This window comes from Haliotis rufescens, unplaced genomic scaffold, assembly GCF_023055435.1.
Source record: "Haliotis rufescens isolate VD_foot unplaced genomic scaffold, xgHalRufe1.0.p SCAF_9, whole genome shotgun sequence".
In the NCBI taxonomy this organism is placed as follows: domain Eukaryota; kingdom Metazoa; phylum Mollusca; class Gastropoda; order Lepetellida; family Haliotidae; genus Haliotis; species Haliotis rufescens.
The window spans coordinates 3,245,939-3,262,348 of NW_025964383.1; the positions used below are offsets into that span (position 1 = coordinate 3,245,939).

Here is a 16,410-nt window from a genome sequence, read left to right on the forward strand (position 1 = left end):
AGGCAGTTACTAACATGGATTACCCTTCATTCCCCAACACTGCAGGAGAAAGTGCCATGTTATGGATCATCTTTCAAACATGGGAAGCAAAAGCATTGAACTTATATTTCACATTCCAAATCTTGTTACCTGGTAATAAGTATTGTGATGCCTTTCATGAGTGAACATCACAATGCTTTGGCTAAAAAAAATGGTACTCAGACACCACCCACATCATAATACATAAAGTTCACTGTATGTTTCATTTTCATTTCCTTTTTCAAAAAAAGGGAGAAAATCCTTAAATATTCCGCGTCTCAAACACACAACCCTGGCAGTGTAAGGCTACAATACTTAAAAACAAGGCAATTCAAGATAGCGTGCAATTACTTCCCTTTACATACGCACTGCTTTACTGAGTATCTTGTATAATGGTCATGATGGTGTGCTTGTTTTGCCTTTATCAAATTTGGTCAATGAAAACATGAAATTTACGATAAAACATCACTAAATATGGTGATATACAAATTCAATGGTATTTGTGTACTGTATGCCAGACAATGCTTCATATGCAGAGATTAAGATTACATGTGTATTTGTAGCAATCAGCTGTTCACACACTTTCTCCCCTATGTGATTTAGTTTTAAAAATACTTAATGTCATGGCCAATACCATAACTCAAAAGAAATTTCATACAGTGACAGGAAGACCAAAGACTTTATATCACTATCGACTAAAGTAGTATAGGTATTGGGGGTTCTGCCGCAACCCGACTGGCGCCAGATTTATATACCTATACTGCTACTAAAGGGGAATTTTTTATGCAAAAATGATGATGCGATTCAACGATCGTCATGATTCGTATTAAAAGAAACATCAATAATAATTTACAATGGATAAAATTTACTATAGCCCACAAGGATACTGGAAAGGTATAGGAGCAATACAAAAATTAGCCACTGCGGCTAAGGTATCTAAAGATGTAGCCAAGGATTGGTTAAAGAAACAAGCGATGTGGCAAATATACTTACCGGCACCGCGTTATATACCGAGGAAGAAGTTTGATATTTTTACAACGAATGAAGTTCATCAGGCTGACCTCTTGTTTCTTCCCCATGATAAGATGCAAAACGTATAAATACACTTTAACCGTAGGGGATGTGGCGCGCTACAAGGAGGCTGAACCATTAACCTCAAAAGATTCAACAGAAGTAGCTAATGCACTGAGCCGCATATATAAACGCGGGCCACTGAAATGGCCTAAGTTATTTCAAGTAGATCCTGGTTGCGAGTTTATGGGATCAGTATCTAAACTATTAACAAAGCACGATGTCGCAATCAGGCATGGTGAAAAAGAGACCCACAGTAGTCAAGCTATTGTCGAAAGATTTAACCGGACATTAGCGGAACGTTTGTTTGGATATCAGTATGGGATTGAAATGAAATCGGAAAGATTAAGATCAACTGAATGGGTGACACGATTATCAGCTGTTGTATCAGCGCTAAATAATGAAGTAATGAGATTAATCGGGAAGAAACCATCTGATGCGATTAAAATGAAATCTGTGACTTCTGAATCTTCAGCACCGAGGAGAGGCAAAGAACAAAATCTTCTGGATAGAGTAAGCGTAAGATATTTATACCAGCCCGGGGAACTCAAAGGAGGCCTATGTCACGCAACCGATCCGATTTGGTCCCTTAAAATATATAGCATTAGTCGATTGGTAATGAAAGAAGGAGAGCCTATTCTTTATTATCTTAAAGATTGACCGGGCAGGGCATTTGTACGAGAAGAGTTGCTCATAGTTCCCGATGATACAGTATTACCACCATAACCATAAGCATAGGTATTTACACCATCCTTATCAATCCATCTCTTTGTATCTAAGGGGGATAATGATGTCTTGTTCATTCTTAATCCATATATCCTATGATTGACACTTCTTAAAGAGTTCAGCTCGTGTTTGAATGTTCTACTGTTGAATAATGATTCTTTATACTGTTCGTGTTTGATATGCTTTTTTACCACATGCTTCTTAACACACTTAGCTTTTCTTATCTCCCCATTATCAGACTTCTTTATAGAATACATCTTAGGTCTTTATCCGACATACTCCGCTATAGGGGTCCCAGCACATTCATCCTTCATCTTACTTAACACCTTTTTATTTACTACGCTGTGCAGTGGATTATTTTTTGGGTAATCGCTCGTATCGTACATATCAATTTTTTCTGCCATATCTTAATACACATCCTCGGTTTGTATTTCCATCAACAAAGAATCTGTGTCGGTATATAACACCTCGCATCTATCGCCGTATTGCTTCTTAAGTTCGTTGTAATAAAAGTCATACATTAAGTGATTTGACAAGTCAAGAATACTCATACCAACGTACACCGGTCTGTTGAATTTTATATTACTCTTCTGTATATGCAACGCGGCTAAGTCGTTATCAAATATCTTGCTTCTGTTAAAAGCCGGACTGGCTATAAGTTTCTATAAGTCTTTCTTCCTCATTAGATCTAACTAATTTAACATCAACACGCTTCCTTAGATTCTTCTTAGTTTTACAAAACACTGAGTTATTCATGAGCTCATATAGGTTCTTTTCGAAATCGCTGGTATCTTGCTTAAATCTGTGTTCAGCTTTATATAGGGCTCAATCAAAGGCCTATGATCGAACTTTAGAACTCTGTATATTTAGTTTCATACCTAACAATAGATATAACTGGAGATTTCTATATTGAACTATATATTTTGTCTTATCCATCAAATTTGGTACGAGTTTTTCTACGTTAGCTAACCTAGTATTACCCATCAAGGAGTGTTGATATTCCGACATCAAATCTTTATTAACTATTAATCTTTTGTGAGCTAGTGGATAACTTTTATGGCCTTTGTGCTACGAATTTGGATATTCCAAGTCAACTTCTAGTATGTACCCTTTATTGGAATCTGTGGGGATATAATTTGCATGGATATCATTCACATCGACCCACTCAAAACCACCTGTGGGTAAAGGTTGACTCATAGCTCATCCGTACAAATTGTTGGCGTCGAGATATATAATATGTGTGGGTTGGGTTTACTCGGATCATATCCTTCTACAAATTTGTTATTAGCCTTAGAATACCTTTTCGCCGCCATCGATATACCACCTCTTAATCCTTTCTCAACAAACAAGTGCATATCGTAATCGGTGAGTAATTTTAGTTCTACACCGGTCTTCTTCAACAATGCATCCCACGATAGTCCGGGACTGGAATAGTACCATGCCGGGTCCAAGCCGTATTGTTTTAAACATGTCTTTCTAAATATCTCGAATCGGTGAGTAACATTACATCAGTTTTTAAGTACAGATCGTGATAATCACCTAAATTCTTACATCCCAGACCGTCAGAGCGTGTTCATAATTGACATCGGTTATTTTAGATTCTGTTAAGTTAGTATAGAATGATCCAAGGGGTGGTAATTTAGTTTCGTTGAATCTAGACCAATCATCCATATATTTGTAAGGATAATCACCTTTTCTCAACAACAAATGACGAGTTATCCGATCAGTATATTGATTTGTTATTGCAAAGTTATCGGGATTGTTCGCATTAGCTAAATTGTCCAGGGAAGATAACAGAAACTGTACAGAGTCTATGAATATCTAAGCCCATTACTTTGCTTTATTCTAGATTTCCCATCCTTGCCCGTATAATGTGTAGTTTTAGTCAACGAGAATGAGATATATTTTTCCATATTATTAGGAATGCACGTTAAACCACCGTCAGTCTTTGAGATAGCTTGCATGATGAGATGAGAATCATATCCTCTAAGGTTGTGAAACACAACAGGGATGGGTATTGTTTGAGAATTCATTTTTAGTTTCAAGTTACACTTGTTATGCGCGGCTCCCGATAATTACCCGTGACGTGGCAATGATCTCTTACGGAATCTCCATTCAGGGGTTTATTACAAACATGACAACTCGTTGACTTCTTATAGGCCCTCCAATCATCCCTCGTCATACACATGTGTTTCTTACGCGATACATTTTCCCTGATTATTCTCTCTTTCGTTTTGTAGATATTCTAGGAACTTTCCTGCTGCATCGGGACCTCTGTAAATCACGGGCGGGTTTGTTTTCCCATCATACCTTACAACTATATATCCAAACCCATAAGGAATATGTTCTTGAGTTTTGTACGTAAAACTACATTCAGTATTGCCTTTGGTATTTTCTATAGGTTTGATAAGCGCTTTGAAGTCGGAGTAAATTACGTACGGTACTGGCATTTGATTACAATAATGTTCAAATTTTAGTATATTTTTTCGCTCTTTAGGCATATCAATCCTGATAGCAATCTGTCCAACACCTCTGCAGTCTTCTTTATGTGCTTCTAATAGATCTTGTCTGCTGTACCCATGCAGGAATTCTTCACAGAAATATTTCTTTTCCTTATGGGTTGTTTGATCGTATAATAGTCTGCTTAAACTCTTTATCCATATATAATGATATTTACCATCTTTTTCGATTAGAAATGAATTGATTCTGGGAATATGTTCCGGGGCGGAGCTTATCCTGTGTACAACAATTCCTTTAGAAGAATGTCTGGAAATATTTCTAGCTAAATTATTTTGCTTTTCCGCCTTATCAATTTGTGAGATTGGTGTAGGTTCACCTATACCATCAAAGTTGAGTCCGTCGTTTGGGGATAGCTAGAAGGCCTATTTGCAATTTTAGAATCTACGGGGAAAAATGCAGATCTTATCATCATTCTGGAACAGTCATCGCCTTTATTTTTTACATTAATTATGGCTTTTTTCTTCTCATAATACAGGGGTTAATCTAAATAAGATCCACCTTTGAAAGGCATATAATTTGCTATATCTAAATATAAACTATCTATTTTATCCACACCCCAACCCGAACCTCTATTAGTCCAGTGTTCTAAAGTTTCCTGTATCCTCTGAATTGATGTATCTAATGATGTGTTTATAGTATCGGATTCGGTTATAACTTCTTGATTGCTCCGGAAATAAGGTTTGGTATATTCGGAGTCATTTTTACTCAATGACATTTTAACCGTTAGCTGGTATTTTATATTATGTAAATCATCTAACTCCTCGTTAATTTCGCTCGATACAATGGGCTTAACATCATTAACATCCATGCTGGAATAAATATCCATCTTCCAACCATTGGGTTGATTTTTATCAATATTCAGTAAAGCGATCAATTCAGCTTTTCTCATTCGAGAATAACCTCTCAGCCCACTTTTTTTTGCTTGAGCTTTGAGTTCTCTAACAGTCTGAGGTTTGTTGTATTTCAAACTGAGTAAATCAATCAATTCAGCTTTTCTCATTCGAGAATAACCATGTAGACCACGTTGTTTTGCCAAAGCCTTCAACTCTCACAAAAAGCATTGTGGTTTAATGGTATATGCAAAATGAGTCAAATCTCTAAATGGTTGTTTTTCATATATCTAAATACGTATTCTCCTCAACCTATTCCTCTCGTTGATGTAATCTCTCTTCCTAACATAAATAATCTGGTTCCTGACCCTATCAGCACCGTGTTTCTTACATAAACAATAACGACCTTTGACCCCTATCCCACATACAGAACAAACGTAATTTATATTTCCCTGCCTGATGTAATAAGAATGGATCCCGCAGTAAATACCAACAGAACGTCGGTTGCATTGAATCGGCTTCCCCATGAGTGTAAATCTGCACAGATTCATGGTTATACACCTGTCATATCATTTGTCTAAATGCAAATCACATCTCCACTGGTGAGTCATAGTTGTCATCACTATTTATAGATTAGCTGATACGTAATAGATCATAGCTTATGTGTAGCTTAAAATAGACAACAGTCAGCTCGACATAGCTGAACAGCCAGTCAGCGCTATTTATAGCTGAGTAGTCAGGGTTATTATTAATGGTTGATACACAATGGAACATTGCTAAAAATGGCCACGGTGGACAATCCCAACACTATAAATACTATCTTGCGGTCTTTCTGAGCCTCTGACGGTGTATAAAACTAACTTATTGTTGGCCTCGGTATTGGGTCAATTATCATGGAATGTTTGGATGAACAAAACCTTCCAAATGGCGTGCTGGTTTTCTTGAGGAATTAGTCAGCAAAGAGCCGGAGTCACAGGAGACTAATCATAATTTTATTTACAAGAACAATTAACAATTTACAATATCTTAGAAAATAGCTGAGGGTGCCACAGAGAGTCGGTACACACTCTGGGCTGTGGGAGAGAGGTCTGCTTGGTATGAGAGTCAAACCCCTTCTGCCTAACATTTGGTTTCTGTATGTATTTAAAAAAAATTGGAACAATAAAATGGAATATGATTGGTTGATACACGATGGGCTGTGCCTTATGGTTAATGAATGGCTAGACAGAGGGGAATACTTAATCCTGTTAATCCTGTTGGACTGGCACTAATCTTGTTGACATATTTATTGGGTGCTTTGAAAGAGATTATGGTTATAGGCGAGCTTGTATTGGGGCTAATCCTTATTGCACTATAGATGAGCTTGTATGGGGGCTAATCCTTAATGAGTCTAAATTGAAGTAATTGCTGAATGTTATTTTAATTTAGGTGATGACAGATTTACTTAAATAAAATAGTGCAAGGTAATCTATAAGACTATGTAGACATATCTTTTGTCTGGGAGATGGGATCTTGATACCTTAGGCTAGCATTTATCTAAAAGCTTCAAATCTATTAAACTATGTAGACATAACTCTTATCATATTTAATAGTATGTCTAGGAGATGCGCTCCCATTACCTTAGGCTAGCATCTATCTAAAAAGCTATAACTGAAACTACTGATAATTTATATATGCATTTTACCTGATGATAAGTATTACTTGCTTAACTATAATTATTTGAAATGATGTATAAATATTACACCATGATAACTCATAAAAGCACTTGATGTGGATCTAATTATTATAGGAAAACTTAGTATAAATGTTATATCATGATACAAGTTTCTTTCCATAAACAAGGAAGTATATGTGCATGGCAGATTCAACATCCTTAAACGTTTGAATTGAATGCCCCTCTTTACGCAGTTCATCATTAATGAACTCTAATCTCTCCATTCTGCGCCTGGCCCATTGTGACAGGGCTGTTTCGAGCTTGTGATGCAATCAGGCTTATTTCCTCGTTCACTTGTGGTGTCACTTAAGTCTCCATTATTAGTAAGTGGGCATGTATGTTTAAATTGACAATACCTAGCAGTTATTAAAGCGGTGGTCACCGGCGCTAAGAACATTCCGTATCTATGATAAAACTCACAGCTTACTGCGCTTATAGCGTGTTCGATGAATGGGTCTTTCTCAAGAGATTTGCATAAATAAGATCTATCTACATGTTGATCAGCATGTTGATCAGGTTCTTTGAGCATTTGCTCGATGTTTTCATTGCATTCCATAATGTAATACCTAAGGAGATATTTAAGTCTAACATAATATAATATGGTATATCCAATACAGCCCGAAATAATAAACTGTTGCGAAAGAATGAGGATTTCAAACCACATTGATATATAATAACCGCTAATGTTCAATATGGTATTTTTGCTATATTTTTGCTATTTTTTTGCTATATTTTTGCAAAGCAGTTGCTATATTTTTGCTTAGCAGTTGCTATTTCTGTAAAGCAATTGCATAAGCAGCAGGTTGATCTGTTTTTAATACGAGTTTACAATGCTTCGTTTCTTATAACAGTTTTCTGACTTTATCTCGTTCGGGCTTTGTATAAATCATTTTCAGGTAGGCATTCCTCTAATGAATCTTGGTCTTTGCAATGAAACAGGGCTACCCATTTGGTCTGCTCTCTGATATCTTTCAGGACAGAGTTGTATTTTTGAGTAAGTACCCAAACACTATGCTGAGTATGTCAACCGGAGAATGCTAAATATGAAAGCATATCTTTCTTTTTGGTAAGTTCTTTACTCACACTGCAGTCATCCATTATGAAAAGGGTTGTTTCTCCTTTGTATTTTTCGTGACATACTCCTAAATAGTCTTGTAAACAATCGCCCGGATCAGCTTTGTACACCCTCGGATCATTCATTACCTATCTATCGATAGGTATGTTTTATTGACGCTTATAGTCGGGCACAGAATAATAATATGATCAAAAACATCCCGATAATGACTTTGTAAAATATCTAGAATAAAAGCTGTTTTTCCGCAAGCCGTTTGCCTGCAGATGACAGCGCAGTGAGGTTCTTTAGGTAAAAGATTATTAATAGATCGCTTGCACAAATCTTCCATTCTGTATATTAAGTTGCGCGTCCATAATCACGTACAAATATATGTTTAATTTACCAGCCGCTTCGAAGAGCTTCGTTAGCTTCATAGTAACACCCTCGCTAACATTTTCTATTCTCCGTCTACTGCCGTGTAGTTGGTCATCGTCTGTGGTTCTCATGTCGAGCCCTAGCGCATACTTCGTGGTAAGGAATTCAGCCATCGATACATCCCTGAGAGACAGATCTTTCATGACCGTGTTAACTTCTGGGCTTTGTTTTATAGAAGGGAGTTTTTTAATCTCATCCCACTGTGTATATGCTCGCATGCCTAGACTATATAGTTGATTAGGCACACCCTCGATAGTCAATTCTACTTTTGTAATCTTGGGGTTGTAGAACTTCTCGGTATCTCTTGCAAATGCTTCAGAGGGGTCCTCGAACAACATTAGAATACCCTTTAACAATCAAGCGGTGACATTTAGATTGATATTCCACGCCGTATCTCTTTTGTTCCTGGTGATCTTTCGGTGTCGAAGCACGCTATCGTACAAATTGGCTAAACTTCCGGTATACTGGTTACGAATTTGTCTGGCTAATTCAGGATCTGTTATCATATCATACTCCAGTGAGATATTGTCAATAGAATAGCTGGTACCATCTTCAGCGGCTTTGATTACTCTGCCGTAGTCATTAAAAGTGAGTTCGTATTCTAACCTATCGCCTAGGGATGCTTGATAGAAGGGAATGTGACTATCTAGTAATTCAAAGTCGAGCGGAATATAGAATCAGTTACCTAAAGCATCAGCAACAGCCTTATCTCCTACGACGGTATTATCACCGTTATCAGCACCTACACGCAGTCTCAATGTGATCTGATTACAAATACCTTGGTACTGTAAGTTTTCCCGTTCTTTAGTCGTTCTCCAGAGATCCATGTAACAGAAGTATACATCGCTGTCGTCAATACTCAAAACCTCATTACCGCTAATTTTAATCGTGATTTTCTTAACAATCACACAACCTATGTTCTGAACTAGCTCTCTGCTAGCGTCGGTAGAAGTCAAATTAATTGTAAATGATAGTCGGGCAGTTCCCGAGATTAACACATCGTGTGCTCCGAGATTAGGAAAGCGAACCAGAAGTGTTTGATTCTGATCAATGGTACTCGGGTAATTAGTTCTAGTTACAGACTGGCGAATTGCTTTGACCCCTAATGGATCCCGAAGTCTACGTTGTGGGTTTAACTTGCGTCCGTATTGCGAAGACATTGTGATATTGAAATTATGTAACCTTATGTTTAATATAAAAATGGATGATTTTAATCTAGATAACTTTGATAATCCGAGTTCAATCGAAGAGGGTACTGATGAAACCAGCTTTATGAATCTTTACAACGAACTTTTGAAACCGTCCGTTAATGATTATTACGATGCCTTAAAAGAAACTCCTATTGGTCGTGACTATTCAAAGTTTACAACAGATAGTAAAGGAATATTGCAACTGCGTGTCTCTCCAGATAATGATCTATGAATTCTCGTACTTGTAAGCCCCTAGCTTTGTCTACGATAGCCAGTAAACAGTATTAACATTGTTCGTAAGGAATTAGGTCTTGTAGACTACTCACGAGAAAAACTTTCTGCGAAGACTACTAAGGTTCTTCAGACTGTGCGGACTGAACTCGGTAACATAGATAAAGATAATTTGGAAGAAAGCTCGAAGGTGGCCTCGGACGGACTCGGAGAAATCTTGGATACCTACTACGATAATTCCACGTAACAGGTATCACCATACTCAGAGCACAGTTTTAGGGAATCATGAGGACTTTACAAGGCAATGCAAACAATGCGGGGAGAACTCATCAATAATATAGCCAAGCTATCCGAACTCGACAAGCATATAGCTTTTGAGAAAACAAAACTTGAACAGGTGGGCGATGAATTCAGTAGACGCGGCGTTGCTGAAAGAATGCGTAACTTAGAAGACGAGAGATCGGCCTGACTCGAAGCGTCTTCCAGTAATAGAAAGGCACTTCATTCACAAATCAGTTGAATTCGAGAAACTATCGATCAAGTCCTCAATGATAATACTGCACTGGCCGATAAAATTAAAACATTGTTCAGAGAACAGGGGATAACCATTGTCAGTATTTTAACCGCATTGGGATTTATTATATCGACTTTGACTCTCCCGTTAACCGGTGGTGGTGGTACAGGAGGTGGCACACCACCTAGTGATAAAAATGGTGTAAAAGAGTGGATAAAAAAGGATTTAAAAGCATTAGGAGAAACACTGGGAAAGCTCGCTGGGAAAGCCGCATCTGCACTTCCCGGTAGAATAAGGAGTATTGTTTCCTGGCTCTTGAATTTATTAGCAAAGACCACCACTTGGCTTAGTCAAAACTTGTGGGCACTGATCGTAGCAATTGCCGGGCTGTTGTACTTATCCGTTAAAGACTATTTATCTAAATCAGTTCATTAAGAACTATTTATCCAAATCATGAGTAAACCAGCCGCGACTCCACCTAGTATAAGCGCTGTTTTTTCATCGATATGTTGTTGATTTTTAGCGGCAATATGTGGTTGTGCGTCAGTATATGGTTGTGGTGTCTGTGGCTTGACTATTCCCGTTTCCCCTGTGTTTGTTTGCGTTATTAATTCGGTATTCATATCTGAATATATACCTGGTTTTTGTTGATCGGAAGCAATAACAATTTTATCATTATAACCGATCACTTGACCGATCTTAAGTTCCATATTACTCAGAGACATGTATAGTCCCGGCGCATAAACGTAGTCTACTTTGGATTGAGTGTACTGTAATACATCTTGATAACGCTTTATAGAAGAATGTATGTCAACTGGTGAATTAATAGCATCCTCCACATTTGTTACAAACTGTTTTTGCGCATCGCGCGGTCCCAGAACCAACAAGAAAGAAGTGAGCAAAGCTCACATACCCCCGTTATCCCTGCTGGTCAACAACAAATAGTAAATAGTTTGTTAATTAATGAAATATTACATATTTCTAACTTATTTTAACTTCAATGTTTTAAAAACTAAGATTGAGTTCTAGTGACAATTGCACAGATACTTATGATGATCTACATGTGTGGAAACAATTTTTGAAAATATATTAGCTATACAAAACCAGTCATCAAAATTTCTAAATTCCATCATGTTTCCAAGAAAACAGCAAAAGACAAAACTTTCAGCATGTTATAAAAGATAAAAAAACAATCATAGCGGTTAATGTAGCAAGTTTGCTGAAGCTAGAATACATAATATTGTAAACATGGATCAAAAACTCTACCCAAAATTTATGTTTCACCATGTTCACCATGATTCCATGGAAACGGCAAAAATAAAAAAATTCAGAATCTTCAAACTAGCAAAAGGCTCAAGTACTCATTGTGGTAAATGTGAGTAGCAAGTTTGGTGAAGCTAGGGTGCATGGTTAAAAAGTTATGGGCCGTACAAAACACCCACCCTAAAAGTTTAAGTTCCTAATGTTTCCATGGAAACGGCAAAAATTAAAAAATTCAGAATCTTCAAACTAGCAAAAGGCACAAGTACTTATTGTGGTTAATGTGTGTAGAAAGTTTGGTGAAGCTAGGGTGCATAGTTAAAAAGATATAGGCTGTACAAAACACCCACCCTAAAAGTTTAAGTTTCAAATTTTTCCATGGAAACAGCAAAAATTAAAAATTCAGAATCTTCAAACTAGCAAAAGGCACAAGTACTCATTGTGGTAAATGTGTGTAGAAAGTTTGGTGAAGCTAGGGTGCATAGTTAAAAAGATATAGGCTGTACAAAACACCCACCCTAAAAGTTTAAGTTTCTAATGTTTCCATGGAAACGGCAAAAATTAAAACTTCAGAATCTTCAAACTAGCATAAGGCACAAGTACTCATTGTGGTTAATGTGTGTAGAAAGTTTGGTGAAGCTAGGGTGTATAGTTAAAAAGATATAGGCCGTACAAAACACCCACCCTAAAAGTTTAAGTTTCTTAATGTTTCCATGGAAACTGCAAAAATTAAAAAGTTTAGAATCTTCAAACTAGCAAAGGGCACAAGTACTCATTGTGGTAAATGTGTGTAGCAAGTTTGGTGAAGCTAGGGTGCATGGTTAAAAAGTTATGGGCTGTACAAAAGCTCGGACGGAAGGAAGGACGGATGGAATGCTATATACCCCCGATTTACTTTGTAAACGGGGGTATAATTATTCCTGTTCGTGTTTGCGATTGTGCACCAAGAATTGCCCATACATAAGTTCTTATTGATTCATTAACTCTTACAACTCCTGGGTTAGTAAAATTATTTTCTGTTTTATCATTAAGAAATTCATTCCAATCGTTTGCAGTATCGTTAAGTTGTACAAATTTTGTAATGATATAAATTAAACCACTCTTAAAACTCATAATATCAACTCTCCAATCATTATTCGAAAGTTCCCAGTCTTTATACCAATGATGGATTTTTAGTTGCTCCTATGCAACAACTTAAACGCATTAAACGGACCTTTGTTAACTTCTTTAAATAAATCATCGCTTTCTTCTTTGACGGTTATTTTCCTTGTGTAAGGAACGCCTAAACCATGGTTAATTCCTTTAATACGCCAATCTTTACTCATAGAAACATTAAATTCATTACAAATACATTCGAAGGCCCTCTTATCATATTGATTATTTGATGCCTTCCATGGTCGATCCTGTGGTAATGGGGCACTAATTTCTTTAAGTATATGTCTAATCTGATAGTACACGTGAAATGATATAACAGACTTATTTAGTTCAAATCTTGGGGCATAAAGAGATACACCACATCCTGTTGTGGCACACCATATGGCAAAGTTTAACTGATTCTGCCAAAACTGCATCAGGTTGTGTAAGCAATCGTGCACCATTTTATCGCTAGTTGCCGTGACCCTGTATTTTTCAAAGATATCAGGGAATTTAACAAAAATATTAGCACCAGAGGCACTTACTAAAATTGACTGATTAGTAATGGAAGTTGATTTCATATTTAAGTTATGATATAGTATCTTTGTATATTAAATATGTATGTTACACTCCCAGGAATAACAAATGGTCAGTCTATTCAACTGCTTCACACTATCGATAACTCGGCTGGTCAACTTGAAGTCGCTATCTGCGATGTGACGTATTACCCTCGGTGGACCAATATAAATGCTGTGAGAAATAATAAAAAGTTAATACTAGGTGATATCAGTGGTTCAAACAAAAACATCACTATATCTGATGGGTATTACAGCATATGCTCACTCAATGATGAAATTTTTAAGCCTAATGGAGTCTCACACAAAATGAGTCGAATGGAATGCTGATTTTAATCGCTGTAGAAAAGCAAATATTTCTTAAAAAGAACACAGGAGAAACCCATTAATACAACCCAATGAAACACGGCATGGAGTTAAATCACCTGATTTAGTTCCCTATAAAGAGTTGTGCATCCATCTTGATCAGATCAGTACAACAGATAATATTCAACTCGAAAGTCCTTCAACTATGCTTAGAGCTATTCCAGTCAAAGATGAAAAATACAATAGCGGTAGAACGGAATCTTTCCCATCATTACAATATAAAAAATTAAAGCGGGGTATTATTTCAGACCTCAAAATTTCTGTATAAGATGTAAAACACCAAACTGTACATATAGGATACTTGAGTGTAACGTTCCATATTATAAGTAATGGTTGATTCATTAGGGCCCTGGATCGCATAACATTAGACAATGTAATACAATTGCGCTTTTCGATCTTGGAGACACAGAAGGATTCGGTAAACCCGGTACAGATGGCAAGTTATACGCTTTACACTTACAAGCGGAAAGAAGTTACATTCACAGGTAATCTAGGAGATTTAAGTGATGTCGACGTTAGAAGACTCAATAAAAACACTTCATACAATCTTACTCGCAACGATGATAATAAATGGACTATGGTCAAAGAAAAAATCGAGTGGCTACTGAATATTGTCATTAACCCACCATATGTGATGATGGTTAAGGCACATAATTTAACTAAGATAATAAATAGTGGGATCGTACTCGGGGCTTATATCCCATCAAAACGAAAAAGTGTGTTAGTCGCTCCCCTGCCAGAAAACCCAGGTCATATGTTATTGAGTTGTCAGGCAGTAAAAAATGTTAGTTTTAATTTGGTTACTGAATTCAATGATACAAAAGAGAACTTGAGTGCAATACATAATCCTTCTACGCTTATTTTTGAAGTCTTGTTTGGGGATGCACCAGAAGATGCCTTCGAGATATTACCAGGTCTATCAATTAAATGGCTCAAGTAACACGAGCGTCGACGTTGTAGTGTTATTTATGTAGGAGCGTCACCCGTTGCAACCCTTAAGGGGTCCAAGTTAATAAAAGTGACAGCATTTCTCTTACTAAGATATTTATGCCGTATAATATACATTGAATAAGGTTGATGTATGCTCTCAAAACATTGAAGCAAGACCAATTTAAGACTATTATTTGATATAATAATATACACTATGGGTTTATATCGGGCGCTCGATGAAGCATCTGAAAAGATGGATACTGTTGATGGATTACAATTACATCAAATAAGCGACATAAAACATCGAATAGAGAAGGAGAGGGAGATGAGACTTGGATTGTATAAAAAGTATTGCAGAACTGTGAATGCTCTCGACGGAGTTGACACTGCGCTTGTAACAGCTGGCATAGGACTCGGTGTAGCCGGTGTTGGTTTATTATCAACTAAAATCGCCGTGCCTATCGTACTTGGTATGGAAGTAGCCGCCAGTCTCAGGACTGGCAGGAATAGCGATAAAATTTATTTCTCGTAAGTTGCAAAAGAAAGCATTAAGACATGATAATATTCGGATACTCGCCGAAGCAAAGTTGAACAGTATTGAGGATCATATTTCAACAGTAATGGCTGATTGTAAGATATACGAGGAGGAGTTTCGTTTAGTGTTGTCAGAACTCACCAAATACAAGGCAATGAAGCAGGAGATTCGATCAAATTCTCGTAAAACCAGTGGTATTAGCGAAGACGAGAAAAAAAAGTTCATAGAACAGGGAAAGACAACAAGCGCGTCAATTATTCCGTGCCAAAACCAAATAACTAGATTGCTTGATCACGTTGGATCACACCACAATAATTTAGACGAATTCTTACATAAGTATATAATAATGGAGCCAATCAAATGGCGAGAATTACCACAGGGTATATATTATATCAGTGATGTCAAACCAACCAAATACGGCCATCAATTGTTTCTTTCCAATTTTGAAAAAGAGTATATAGTTTGGTCTCCTAGTAAAATAAACGAAGAACTTAGTAAAAATGTGGAATATCACTTTGTTCAAAATAATGGTATGCGTATGAGTAAAAATAATAGAGAATATTTTCATTACAATTTAGTTTAATCCCATGACTATCGTTGAATCGCATCGCTGTTTTTGCATAAACAATTCCCTCTGTAGTGGTGGTATAGGTATATAAATCTGGCTCCAGTGGGGTTGCGGCAGAACCCCCATTACCTATAAAAATTTATATCATAGAAGCATTGATTGGCTCGAGGTGGTTGTGAGCTAGAGTCAATTTAGCTTAATCTCATGACGATCGTTGAATCGCATCATCATTTTTGCATAAAAAATTCCATCTGTAGTAGCAGTATAGGTATATAAATCTGGCTCCAGTGGGGTTGCAGAAGAACCCCCATTACCTATACTACTACTTATGTTCAATTCGAGGCTATTCCATGGTGAGTTATGTGATTTTTACCGATCAGTTCGTACACAATTTCACTGAAATTAATACAAACAAACTTGAATGAATCTTGGATAAAAGTAACATAATGTATTACAAATGCAAGTCCAGATACACAATGAACACTCATTGCCAGATAGTGTAATAACGGGACTAACTTGTGTACTTCAGTACAGATTTGTTGACATGCTTCTTCTGTTGTTGTGTGCTCATGATAACCTTTTTGCATTGTGAAATAAAATCAAAGCTCATTGTATGCGTGTCTTATGCACACACTGGTAGTCCAACAGTAGTCAAATACTGTATTCCAGTATTTTACTCATCAAGGAATACATTTATGTAGGGAGGCCCTTTGCCAGGTTGATTTAACACAACTATTTA

General features: G+C 36.9%; 1 protein-coding gene across 2 annotated transcripts in view; it reads right to left on the bottom strand.

Annotated features, from left to right (window-relative positions):
* LOC124123232 (protein FORGETTER 1-like) overlaps positions 1-16,410 on the bottom strand; it is a 490,282-nt gene that overhangs the window by 304,219 nt on the left and 169,653 nt on the right. The gene's annotated exons all lie outside the window — the stretch shown is intronic.